A 13,144-nucleotide genomic window follows, 5' to 3' on the forward strand; every position below is an offset into this window, starting at 1 on the left:
CTCGACCTCCAAGCTCCATTTTCCTCAATATTTGTCTAGGTTTAGCGGTCCGTCACGCCCCGTCCCCGTCTTCACCGCCGTCGATCACCCGCGCCGAGCTCATCGCCGGCACCACCGTGGTGAGCCTCTTGTTCTTATCTTCTTTCTGAAAGGAAAAATATTCTTACTTGTATGTTTACATAGATACTTGTATTATTTTCTTACTTTTATTATTGCATCTTATATAGTGCGATGGTTTTGGTATCCGCCCCCGTCGGCCCTCGTCCTGTCTATGATTCGGATGTGGTATATATATTATCTTTATAACTATTGGTTCATTTATTGTTTATGAAAATTATGCCGACCAACGTGACATAGATTTTATTTATGTAGGATGTATGTGAATCGGAAATTCCAACCGACCCTATTGTCGAGAGGTTAAATTTAGTTGAAGAAGAAAACAATTTGTTGAAGGAAAAATAAAAAAATTGAGGAGGAGAAGATGATATTGGAGTTGCATGTTGCGGATGTCGTCGATGATCACAAGATCAAGATGGATGCAATGCGCTTGAAGATTAGAAAGATTAGAAAATATGCCATTCATACCGAGGCTTGGTATCATTATGCCGTTGGATCAATTGTTACCTTGGTTGCGATTATGATCGCATTTGTTTTCGCATTGAAATGTTTTACATAGTTTCAATGTATGGTTTAATTAATTAGATGCTCTGGAGAGCTATATGTTGTTAGATGAGAACTATGTATGTACTTTGGTTTTAATGTGATGATGAACTTCTATTAATTTGGACACTTAATTATATATAATGCACGCAGATGAACCGGCAATGGATGTACGGTGACAGACACACCTCCGAGTACATTAAGGGCGTGCATGAGTTTCTCGATGCGGCTGAGGCAAACAAGCAGAATGGTTTTATGTGTTGTCCATGCACTGAATGTGGGAATACGAGGTCTTACTCTAACCGGAAAATCCTTCACTCCCACCTGCTTTACAAGGGTTTCATGCCACACTATAATGTTTGGACGAGGCACGGAGAAATAGGGGTTATGATGGAAGACGGCGAAGAAGAAGAGTACGATGACAACTATGTGCCCCCTGAATACGGTGATGCTGCAACGGGGGAGCTGGTGAAGATCAAGAGGAACCAGACGATGTGCCCAATGATGCTGCAACGGGTGAAGCTGCTGAAGATCAAGAGGAACCAGACGATGTGCCCGATGATGATGATCTCCGCCGGGTCATTGTCGATGCAAGGACGCAATGCGAAAGTCAAAAGGAGAAGCTGAAGTTCGATCGCATGTTAGAGGATCACAAAAAAGGGTTGTACCCCAATTGCGAAGATGGCAACACAAAGCTCGGTACCGTACTGGAATTGCTGCAGTGGAAGGCAGAGAATGCTGTGGCTGACAAAGGATTTGAGAAGCTACTGAAAATATTGAAGAAGAAGCTTCCAAAGGATAACGAATTGCCCGACAGTACATACGCAGCAAAGAAGGTCGTATGCCCTCTAGGATTGGAGGTGGAGAAGATACATGCATGCCCTAATGACTGCATCCTCTACCGCGGTGCATACAAGGATCTGAACGCATGCCCGGTATGCGGTGCATTGCGGTATAAGATCAGACGAGATGACCCTGGTGATGTTGACGGCGAGCCCCCCAGGAAGAGGGTTCCTGCGAAGGTGATGTGGTATGCTCCTATAATACCACGGTTGAAACGTCTGTTCAGAAACGAAGAGCATGCCAAGTTGATGCGATGGCACAGTGAGGACCGGAAGAAAGACGGGAAGTTGAGAGCACCCGCTGACGGGTCGCAGTGGAGAAAAATCGAGAGAAAGTACTGGGATGAGTTTGCAAAGGACCCAAGGAATGTATGGTTTGCTTTAAGCGCGGATGGCATTAATCCTTTCGGGGAGCAGAGCAGCAATCACAGCACCTGGCCCGTGACTCTATGTATGTATAACCTTCCTCCTTGGATGTGCATGAAGCGGAAGTTCATTATGATGCCAGTTCTCATCCAAGGCCCTAAGCAACCCGGCAACGACATTGATGTGTACCTAAGGCCATTAGTTGAAGAACTTTTATAGCTGTGGAATGGAAACGGTGTACGTACGTGGGATGAGCACAGACAGGAGGAATTTAACCTAAAGGCGTTGCTGTTCGTGACCATCAACGATTGGCCCGCTCTCAGTAACCTTTCAGGACAGACAAACAAAGGATACCACGCATGCACGCACTGTTTAGATGACACTGAAAGTATATACCTGGACAAATGCAGGAAGAATGTGTACCTGGGCCATCGTCGATTTCTTCCGACCAACCATCAATGTCGAAAGAAAGGCAAGCATTTCAAAGGCGAGGCAGATCACCGGAAGAAGCCCGCCATGCGTACCGGTGATCACGTACTTGCTATGGTCAATGATTTACACGTAATCTTTGGAAAGGGTCCCGGCGGACTAGCTGTTCCGAATGACGCTGAGGGACACGCACCCATGTGGAAGAAGAAATCTATATTTTGGGACCTACCCTACTGGAAAGACCTAGAGGTCCGCTCTTCAATCGACGTGATGCACGTGACGAAGAACCTTTGCGTGAACCTGCTAGGCTTCTTGGGCGTGTATGGGAAGACAAAAGATACACCTGAGGCACGGGAGGACCTGCAACGTTTGCACGAAAAAGACGGCATGCCTCCGAAGCAGTATAAAGGTCCTGCCAGCTACGCTCTTACGAAAGAAGAGAAAGAAATCTTCTTTGAATGCCTGCTCAGTATGAAGGTCACGACTGGCTTCTCGTCGAATATAAAGGGAATAATAAATATGCCAGAGAAAAAGTTTCAGAACCTAAAGTCTCATGACTGCCACGTGATTATGACGCAACTGCTTCCGGTTGCATTGAGGGGGCTTCTACCGGAAAACGTCCGATTAGCCATTGTGAAGCTATGTGCATTCCTCAATGCAATCTCTCAGAAGGTGATCGATCCAGAAATCGTACCAAGGCTAAGGAGTGATGTGGCGCAATGTCTTGTCAGTTTCGAGCTGGTGTTCCCACCATCCTTCTTCAATATCATGACGCACGTCCTAGTTCATCTAGTCGACGAGATTGTCATCCTGGGGCCCGTATTTCTACACAATATGTTCCCCTTTGAGAGGTTCATGGGAGTCCTAAAGAAATATGTCCGTAACCGCGCTAGGCCAGAAGGAAGCATCTCCATGGGCCATCAAACAGAGGATGTTATCGGGTTTTGTGTTGACTTCATTCCTGGCCTTAAGAAGATAGGTCTCCCTAAATCGCGGTATGAGGGGAGACTGACTGGAAAAGGCACTCTTGGAAGTGACTCAATAATATGCAGGGACGGATATTCTTGGTCTCAAGCACACTACACAGTTCTACAGAACTCTACCTTGGTGACCCCGTATGTCGATGAACACAAGAACAGTCTGCGCTCCAAACACCCGGAGCAGTGCGACGACTGGATTACATGTGAACACATCAGGACTTTCAGCAGTTGGTTGGAAACACGTCTCAGAGGTGACAACACTGTTTGTGATGAGCTGTACTTGTTGTCCAGGGGACCATCTTTGACTGTATTGACTTACAAAGGATACGAGATAAATGGGAATACATTTTACACGATCGCCCAAGATCAAAAGAGCACCAACCAAAACAGCGGTGTCCGCTTTGATGCAGCAACCGAGAGCGGAAAGGACACATATTATGGTTACATAGTGGACATATGGGAACTTGACTACGGACATGATTTTAAGGTCCCTTTGTTTAAGTGCAAATGGGTCAATCTGTCAGGCGGCGGGGTACAGGTAGACCCACAGTACGGAATGACAACAGTGGATCTGAAAAATCTTGGGTACACTGACGAACCGTTCGTCCTAGCCAATGATGTGGCACAGGTTATCTATGTGAAGGACATGTCTACCAAACCGAGAAAAAGAAAAGATAAGGAAGCGAATACATCATACGATGAGCCAAAGCGCCACATAGTTCTTTCAGGAAAAAGGGATATCCTGGGAGTGGAGGGCAAGACAGACATGTCTGAAGATTATGAAAAGTTTCATGAAATTCCTCCCTTCAATGTCAAGGCTGACCCAAGCATCCTGATAAACGATGAAGATTATCCATGGTTACGGCGCAATAAGCAAATGACACAAGCGAAGAAAAAGTGAAGACTTTCTCCCGCAACTATTATGATGATACCATGCCAACTTTGTAACACACGAGTATGCTATGCCAACTTTTTCAGAGTTCATTTGAAAACTATGAATTTAGGTCGAATTTTCTCTATAGGTGCATCTATGTTCATTTTTTAGTAAAGTTAATCACAAACTTGTGATTCACACAAATTTCAAAGAATTCAAATTTTAACTATTCAAATTTGAAAACTAATGGCACTAACAGAAAGTTTATAATTTTTCTAAAACTAATGGCACTAACAGAAAGTTTATAATTTTGCTGACCTAAAAGCAAAAAGAATTAAAAAATAAAGCAAAAACAAAAGAAAATAAATAATACAGAAAACAAAACAAAAAAACTGAAAAAAATAAAAATAGCAACAATAAGTATTTTGTTGTAAGTAGAAACAAAATAAAATAAATAAAGCAACAAAGAAACAAAAAACTAAAAAAGTGTTTTCAAATTTGAAAACTAATGGCACTAACAGAAAGTTTATAATTTTTCTAAAACTAAAAGCAAAAAGAATTAAAAAATAAAGCAAAAAACAAAAGAAAATAAATAATGCAGAAAACAAAACAAAAAAACTAGAAAAAATAGGCACTAAAAGCAAAAAAAAACCAAAAAAGTGTTTTCAAATTTGAAAACTAATGGCACTAACAGAAAGTTTATAATTTTTGTGACCTAAAAGAAAAAAGAAATCACTAAAAAACTATAAGTATTTTGTTCTAAGTAGAAATGAAAAAATAAATAGCAAAAAAGAAAAAAATGCCTATAATATTTGTTATGACTAACTAAAATTACCAAATTGAGTATAATGATAAAACACAGTAATATTAAATAGCAGGAAAAATAATGACTCAAAAATCAATTTTTAGTAAAGTTATTCATAAACTAGTGATTCACACAAATTTTAAAAAATTCAAATTTAAACTATTCAAATTTTAAAACTAATGGCACTAACAGAAAGTTTATAATTTTTGTGACCTAAAAGAAAAAAATCACTAAAAACTATAAGTATTTAGTTCTAAGTAGAAATGAAAAAACAAATAGTAAAAAAATGGCACCTACTGGGCCACCACGGCCTGAATACGACTAGAAGCCCATCCATGGGCCAGGATTCAGGCCCGCAGAAGGCCCAGCAGGCCCACAGGCATAGCGGTGTGAGATTAGGCCCAAAGGCCTGCAGTTCTGAGGAGTTCGATGGAGAGGGCGGGGCAGCGCTTATAAACAGGTGCGGCCGCTCCTCAGCTAGCGAGGTGGGACTAAACATCCCACCGCACCGCGGCTTTGGCAGGCGCAGGCCTTTGGTCCCGGTTGATGGCACCAACCGGGACTAAAGGGGGCATTGGTCACGGTTCGTGGCACAAACCGTGACCAATGCCCCCCTTTAGTCCCGGTTGGTGCCACCAACCGGGACCAAAGGCCGCCGCTTCCCGCCCTTTGGGCTGCTGAAAAGAGGCCTTTGGTCTCGGTTGGTGGCACCAACCGGGACTAAAGGTGACATTGGTCCCGGTTGGTGCCACGAACTGGGACCAATGCTCTTGATATATAACCAGGACTTGTGAAAATTTCAGTTTCTCATCGACCATTTGCCCCCGACGATGCCGAGCTCATTGACGCCGCCAGGCTGCCCCGACGCCGTCCATCGCCCCTGCATTCGCCCCCGACCGCACCGTCGCCGTCGCCCGTGCCTCGCCGTGCCCTCGCCCGACGCCGCTCGCCGCCCTGCCCCGACGCGCGTGGCGCCCCCCGGCCCGCCCGTCGTCGTCGCCCTGCCCGCCCGTCGCCGTCGCCCTGCCCCGCCCGTCGCTGTCGCCCCGACCCGCCCGTCGCCGTCGCCCTGCCCCTCCGTTGGTCCGGCCCCCCTGTTTTTCATATATTATATGCTTGTGTATATTGTGTATATTATGTATATATGTCAGTATATATATTGTGTATATTGCTTCTTTTCAGATTTTTTTCATATATATGTTTGTATTTTGTATTTTGCTTTTTTATAAAAATGTATATATGTTTGTATGTTCTCTGTGTATATATGTTCATATATGCAAAAGTTAGATTTAAATATTTAGAAAAGGATTATCTATATATGTTCTCTGATTTAGTACATTTTAGGTTAGTTTCATTTCTAGAAAATTTTTATATATTTAGGAGAGGAAAAAGGAAAATAAGAAGAGGAAAAAGGAGAAGAAGAGGAGAGGAAGAAAAGGAAGAGGAGAAGAAGAGGAGAGGAAGAAAAGGAAGAGGAGAAGAAGAAAGGAATAGAGGAGAAGAAGAAAAATAGAATTTTTCTATTTTTTCTTCTTCTCCTCTATTCCTTTCTTCTTCTCCTCTTTTTTTCTTCTTTTTTCTTCGATCTTCTCCTCTATTCCTTTCTTCTTCTCCTCTTTTTATTTCTTCTTCGTATTCTTATGTTTTATCGGGTCTGTCGTCATCGATATACCCCTCTCGATAACTTCAACACGAGGGGGGGGTCGATATACTCCCTCCCGATAACTTCAACACGAGGGGGGGTCGATATACCCCCTCCCGATAACTTCAACACGAGGGGGGTCGATATATATACCACCTCCCGATAACTTCAACACGAGGGGGGGGGTCGATATACCCTAAATAGCAAGTATCGTCGGTGTGAGATACATGTGGCCGTCGGTGTCGGACAGTACATCCACGTCCCACAAGTGACGCAGGCGTCGACCCGCGTCACTTGTGGGACGTGGATGTAGTGTCCGACACCGACGGCCACATGTATCTCACACCCACGATACTTGCTATTTAGGGTTTCCTCTACCGCTCGGCGACCCTGACCCTCGATGACCCTCGTTCCCGTAAAAAAAGAGGAAGAAGAAGAAAAAAAAGAGGAGAAGAAAGACCCTCGATGACCCTCGTTCCCGATAAAAAAAGAGGATGAAGAAGAAAAAAAGAGAAGAAATAATCTTTCTTCTCCTCTTTTTTTCTTCTTCTTCCTCTTTTTTTATCGGGAACGAGGGTCGTCGAGGGTCAGGGTCGCCGAGCGGTAGAGGAAACCCTAAATATCAAGTATCGTCGATGTGAGATACATGTGGCCGTCGATGTCGGACACTACATCCACGTCCCACAAGTGACGCGGGCTTCGACGCCCACGTCACTTGTGGGACGTGGATGTAGTGTCCGACACCGACGGCCACATGTATCTCACACCCACGATACTTGCTATTTAGGGTTTCCTCTACCGCTCGGCGACCCTCGACGACCCTCGTCCCGATAAAAAAAGAGGAAGAAGAAGAAAAAAAAGAGGAGAAGAAAGAATAGAGGAGTTCTTACTCCTCTATTCTTTCTTCTCCTCTTTTTTTCTTCTTCCTCTTCTTTTTTTATCCTTGAAGTGTTGTCAAGGCCACTCCAAACCCTAGAGAAGCAGCGTCGAGGCCACCCCAAACCCTAGAGAAGCAGCGTCGAGGCCACTAATTAATATTAGTTCTACGTTTGCCACTAATATATCCATCTGTCATGTTTGAATAATAATTGCCATGTTGTAAATATTTGTAGAAACTATGGACACCGCCCGAGACGAAGTACAAGAAGAGTTGTTGGGGGACATAATCGCACGAGGAAGTGATGCCGTCTGCTCGTTGTTTCTCAACGACACCGATGGTCTGGAAGCAGCTGGCTATGATTATGATGGCTCCGGTGACCTAATGCCGGTGCAAGAAGGAGACCGTGAGGACGGCTCCGGTGACACAATGCCGGTGCAAGAAGGAGACCGTGATGACGTCTCCGGTGACCGAACCGAGTCCGGCCAGGTATATATATTAGTTAAGCTTCTGCTGACTAGCTAATTGATGCATTCATTGTTTTGGTATGTACACATATTAATTAAGTCTTTGTTCTTTTTTCTAGCCCTCCGGATCGAGCACAACTTCGGTAAAGAGACGAGGCCCGAAGAAAAAGTTGAGCTCGGATGAAAAGTTTGAGATCATAGCAATCGCGCCCGACGGCCAACCGATTGAACCCCTCCGGACAAAGAGCGCATTTGTTGCTCAGTGCGGGGTTTTGGTTAGGGACAAGATCCCGATCAGCATCCAGCAATGGTTAAAGCCGGCTACAGAAGACCCTGAGGTGTCTTATGTCAATGATATGCAGAAAAATGATCTTTGGACTGAGCTGAAGTCAAATTTCACCCTACCGCCAGAGGATGATCCGGAGAAGCCAGTTAAAGAGCAATTAATCAAGTCTTTTGCTCTTAAGAGGATGGCAGAACTATTCAGGAGGTGGAAGAAAGAGCTGAATAAGTTTGTCGAAAATAAAGAGACACCAGAATTCAAGGGCAGATATGAGAAGATCAGAGATCACTGGCCCGCATTTGTGGCCCACAAGACATCGGAAAAGAGTAAGAAGATGTCGGCGACAAACAAGCAAAATGCTGCGAAGAAGAAGCATCACCATCGCACGGGGTCAGGTGGCTACCTCGCAGCCCGGCCTAAGTGGGCCAAGATTGAGAATGATCTGGTTGATAAAGGGATCGAACCAGAGACAATTAACTGGCCAGACCGTTGCCGGACTTGGTTCTTCGGGGCTGGCGGAACCTTGGACCCTGTATCAGGGAAGTGCATTTGGACGGACGAGCAAATGGAAATACCAGTCAAGAGGCTTAAGCACTATATCGAAGCAGCGCAGCAAGGGACGTTCGTTCCAGACAGAGAGAACGACGAGCTCACAATGGCCCTCGGGAATCCTGAGCACCCTGGACGGACACGAGGCACGCCAGGCTCCATTCCGTGGAAGGCTGGGTTTCCGGACGCAGGCGGTTACAAATGCCACGAGAGGAGGAAGAAAGTGGAGCAGACCCAACTGCAGGCGCTGCACGCTAGGGTACAAGCGATAGAGGAACGAGAAGCAAATCCAGCAAACGAACTGCCGAAGCTTCCCCCGAAGCTACCCCGCCATCTCAGCGGAGAAGCAGCGTGGCTTCCACCGAGCTGCTTCAGCCGGAGCATGTCTTGACGGCTCCTGCCAGCTATCCCGTGGATGCTATCACGGAGTCTCAAAATTGCCACCTTATGACGCAATGGATTAATATGAAGGTCAAGGCGGCTGTTGGCTCTGTTTTTCCTACTGAACCCGGCGCAACTTTTCACTGTCGGCCGATTCCAGAAGGATATGCTAGGGTGATGGTGGATGAAATAACGGAGGGATTTGAGGACCTCCAGCTTGACCACCCTACCGGTGAAGGGGAGACTCGGCTGGGTTCTGCTCTGAAGACTCCATGCCTATGGCGGAAGGAGCTCATCAACCTTCCGAACTGGACGCCTCCGCCTCCTCCTCCTCCTCCGGCGAGTCAGGGCACTCCGCCTCCTCCACCGCCTCCTCCTCCGGCGAGTGACGATCAGGGCACTCGGCCGGCTCCTTCTCCGGCGCGTGGCGGCACTCCGCCTCCTTCTCCGCCTGCGCCGGCGCGCCCGAGCAGCCAGCCTCCTCCTTCTCCGCCTCATCAGCAAGGGCGGAAGAGACCTGCCGCCGCTCCGGCTGCTCCGGCGCGTCGTAGTCCTTCTCCTCCGCCTCGTAAGCAAGTAAAGAAGACAACCGCTCCGTCTGCTCTGCCGGCGTCTAGCAGTACAGCCAGAGGCGGGAGGACATACAGATTCGGTCCTTCTCTGAAGACTCCAGAGAAGTTACCATACGAGAGGACCCCAGAGGAGAACGCCGAGATCGCGCGAGAAGAAGTGAGGAACTTCTTTGAAGGGGTGAAAGCAAAGAAACATCCACCTCCGGAGGAGAAGGTAGATCCGGTGAAAGCGAAGCGCACTCTGGCTGCCCTGACAAAACCACCCAAGTCTCCGCCGAAAGGAAACTATGAGCGCATTATTGGAAAGGAATTTGCCGAAGCGGAGCGGTCGGGAAGTACTGTCAGTGATCAAAGGCTGAAAGAACGACGAGCTGGGAAACAAATTGCCCAGCTCGGCGAACAAGCGAAGCAATCGTGCCCCCCGCTCAAGGTGCCTAGCGACATCGTCGCTAATGATCCGAGGATGGTGCCCGGTTATAGCAATCTTGGAGATTACCTGCCCGACGATGTACATTATGATTTCATGGAGGTGCAGATACAAAGATACGAGTACGGGAAGCCTCTCGTCAAAGATGAAAGATCTCTATCAACGATGATGCGAAGATTGCATGATTGGTACTTGAAAATCTGCAGAGAGTCTGGGGGGAGGAGTACTTTGTATGTGAGAGTTAAAAAGGAGCATGACCTCGTTGGAATTGATCTGTTGCCTGTTCCATTTGAGGAGTTCTTTCAGTTTTTCAATCAATTGGCCCTCGATAAAGCAACGGTCACCTGCTACTGTCTGTAAGTAGTACTACTTCTGTCATTAAGTCTCTCTATATAGCTCAGCTCTTTCATTGCATGTATTTATAATTATCCTCACTATATTATGCAGATTGAAGATCGTCGAATTGAAGAAAAGACAAATCGGTGATATTGGGTTCATTAACACAAATATCATAGATGCAACTCAGGTTAAATTTCATGCCGCAGATACCGAGGCCAACTTGCTACGATCGTTGGTAATAAATGAAAACAAAGATATAATACTCTTTCCTTACAACTTCAAGTGAGTGTTACTGTCTTGTGCATATTCGGTTTCCCTTATATATTAGTCAAGGTTATAGTAATGTAATTGATGAGTTATGCATGCGTGTGCAGTTTCCACTATATTCTCCTAGAGATTAAGCTTGAGCAGGGACTAGTAACCGTCTTAGACTCAAGACGAAAAGATCCCCAGGACTATGCGGACATGACTCAAATGCTCGAGAAGTAAGTTAAATCGATCATTATCCACCATATCAGCAACTTTGTTCATTTCCTGATATATCAAGTAATTGTTTTCTTTGTCTGGCAGGGTTTGGAAAAAATTCACCAAAAAAGCTCCGGGACTCCCGAAGAAGCTGCAATTTAGACACCCGAAAGTAAGTACTATAGTAGCATGTTCCGCGCATCTCCTATTGATTCAAGCGCTAGTTTCATCAATACCATTTGGCATTCTTGCTTATCAGTTTGATTGACCTCTATTTCTTGTAAAGTGGTTGTGGCAGGAACAAGGGAATGATTTCTGTGGATACTACGTTTGCGAGTCCATCCGCCACACGACCTGTGAGCGGGGCTACTCTGACGAACAATATGAAGTGCGTAAATAACAACATTCACAATTTTATTTTATTACCATCATTTGTGTTGAGTTTCATTCATTCATATATATATATATGTATTGACCCCCTTCTTCAAATTAGATGTTTCGGAAGCGGGATGAACTCCTAGCACCAGCTCGCATGCGAGCAATTCAAGAGGAATTGGCGGCATTCTTTCTTGACCACGTGATCGCTGAAGACGGAGAATACTATGTGGACCATGAGTCCGTATGTTAGGAGATTATATTTGTAAGAGATAATTATTGTATATATGTAGCCGGTAGTGTCGGATAGATATACGAGAACTTGTTGTTCGACCAATCTCTCGGAGAGGAGAGGTGGTCGATATCACTTCTCTCTGTATGCATATATGTTCATGACAATCTTCTGTTTCCTTCGTTTGCTTACTAGCTAGCTAGCGTGTCTAGTCCTCTCTATACGTATGTATAGTACGTAGCGTCGACCAAGCACGAACATAAGAGAGGACACTTCTCTCTATTAATTATAGCTAGCTAACACAATATATGAAACACCTAAATTAACCCCCCAAACCCCCAAACCCCCCCCCTTTCAAAAAAAACAAAAACCCCAGCCACAGAAATGCTGACGCGTGGATGCCTATTGGTCCCAGTTGGTGCCACCAACCGGGACCAAAGGCCCTCCTACCTGGGCTCCGCGCACATGCCACGTGGAGGCCCATCTGTCCCGGTTCTGGATTGAACCGGGACTAAAGGGATAGGGCATTAGTACCGACCCTTTAGTCCTGGTTCAGGAACCGAGACAAAAGGCCCTTACGAACCGGGACAATAGGCCCTTTTTCTACTAGTGAACTCATTCCCTCACAAAGTGAAAGTCAACTTCATGTGCTTCGTCCTTGCATGAAAGACATGATTGCATGAAAGATATGTAGCTCCAATATTATCACACCATAGAACCGGGGGTACGTCTCGAGGAATACCCAGTTCTCGCAGCAAAGACTGCACCCAAATGAGTTCAGCAGTAGCATTAGCAACAACTTTGTACTCAACTTCTGTACTACTACGAGAAACAATGGCTTGCTTGGGAGCACTCCAGGCAATCAAGTTGGAACCAATGAACACAACATATCCCCAAAAGATCGCCGGTCATCAGGACTCCCTACCTAGTCCGCATAAGAGAAAACAGACAACACTGTAGAGGTGGTCGGTCGAAGATGCAAACCAAAGGCGGCAGTGAGACGAACATAAAGCATGATGCGTTTGACCGCAGACCAGTGTGTGTCATGAGGCTCATGAAGATACTAGCAGACACGGTTAACTGCAAAGGAAAGATCTGGTCGAGTAATAGTAAGATATTGTAGCCCACCAACAATACTGCGATACTTTGTAGCATCACTAGGCGAGAGGAGAGCACCAACATCAGCAGAGAGCTTCTCAGTCACAGTCATTGGTGTGGTGACAGGCTTACACTTAAGCATACCCGCACGTCGAAGAAGGTCCAGGGAATATTTCCTCCGAGTGAGTGAGAGACCAGCAGTAGTACGAGTCACTTCTATCCCCAAAAAATAGTGAAGAGGACCAAGATCCTTAACAGTAAAGTCATGTTGAAGACTTAGTATGAGTTTATCAACTGCAGTAGGTGAAGAACTGATGAGAATAATATCATCAACATAAACCAATAGGTACATCGTGAGCCCTAGGTGCTGCAGAAGAAACATAGATGTGTCTGCAGTAGAGGGAACAAATCCATGCGACCAAAGAGTAGAACCAAGACGAGCATGCCAAGCACGAGGGGCTTGTTTGAGGCCAACAGGGGT

This window comes from Triticum aestivum, chromosome 3A, assembly GCF_018294505.1.
Source record: "Triticum aestivum cultivar Chinese Spring chromosome 3A, IWGSC CS RefSeq v2.1, whole genome shotgun sequence".
NCBI classification, from domain to species: Eukaryota; Viridiplantae; Streptophyta; class Magnoliopsida; order Poales; family Poaceae; genus Triticum; species Triticum aestivum.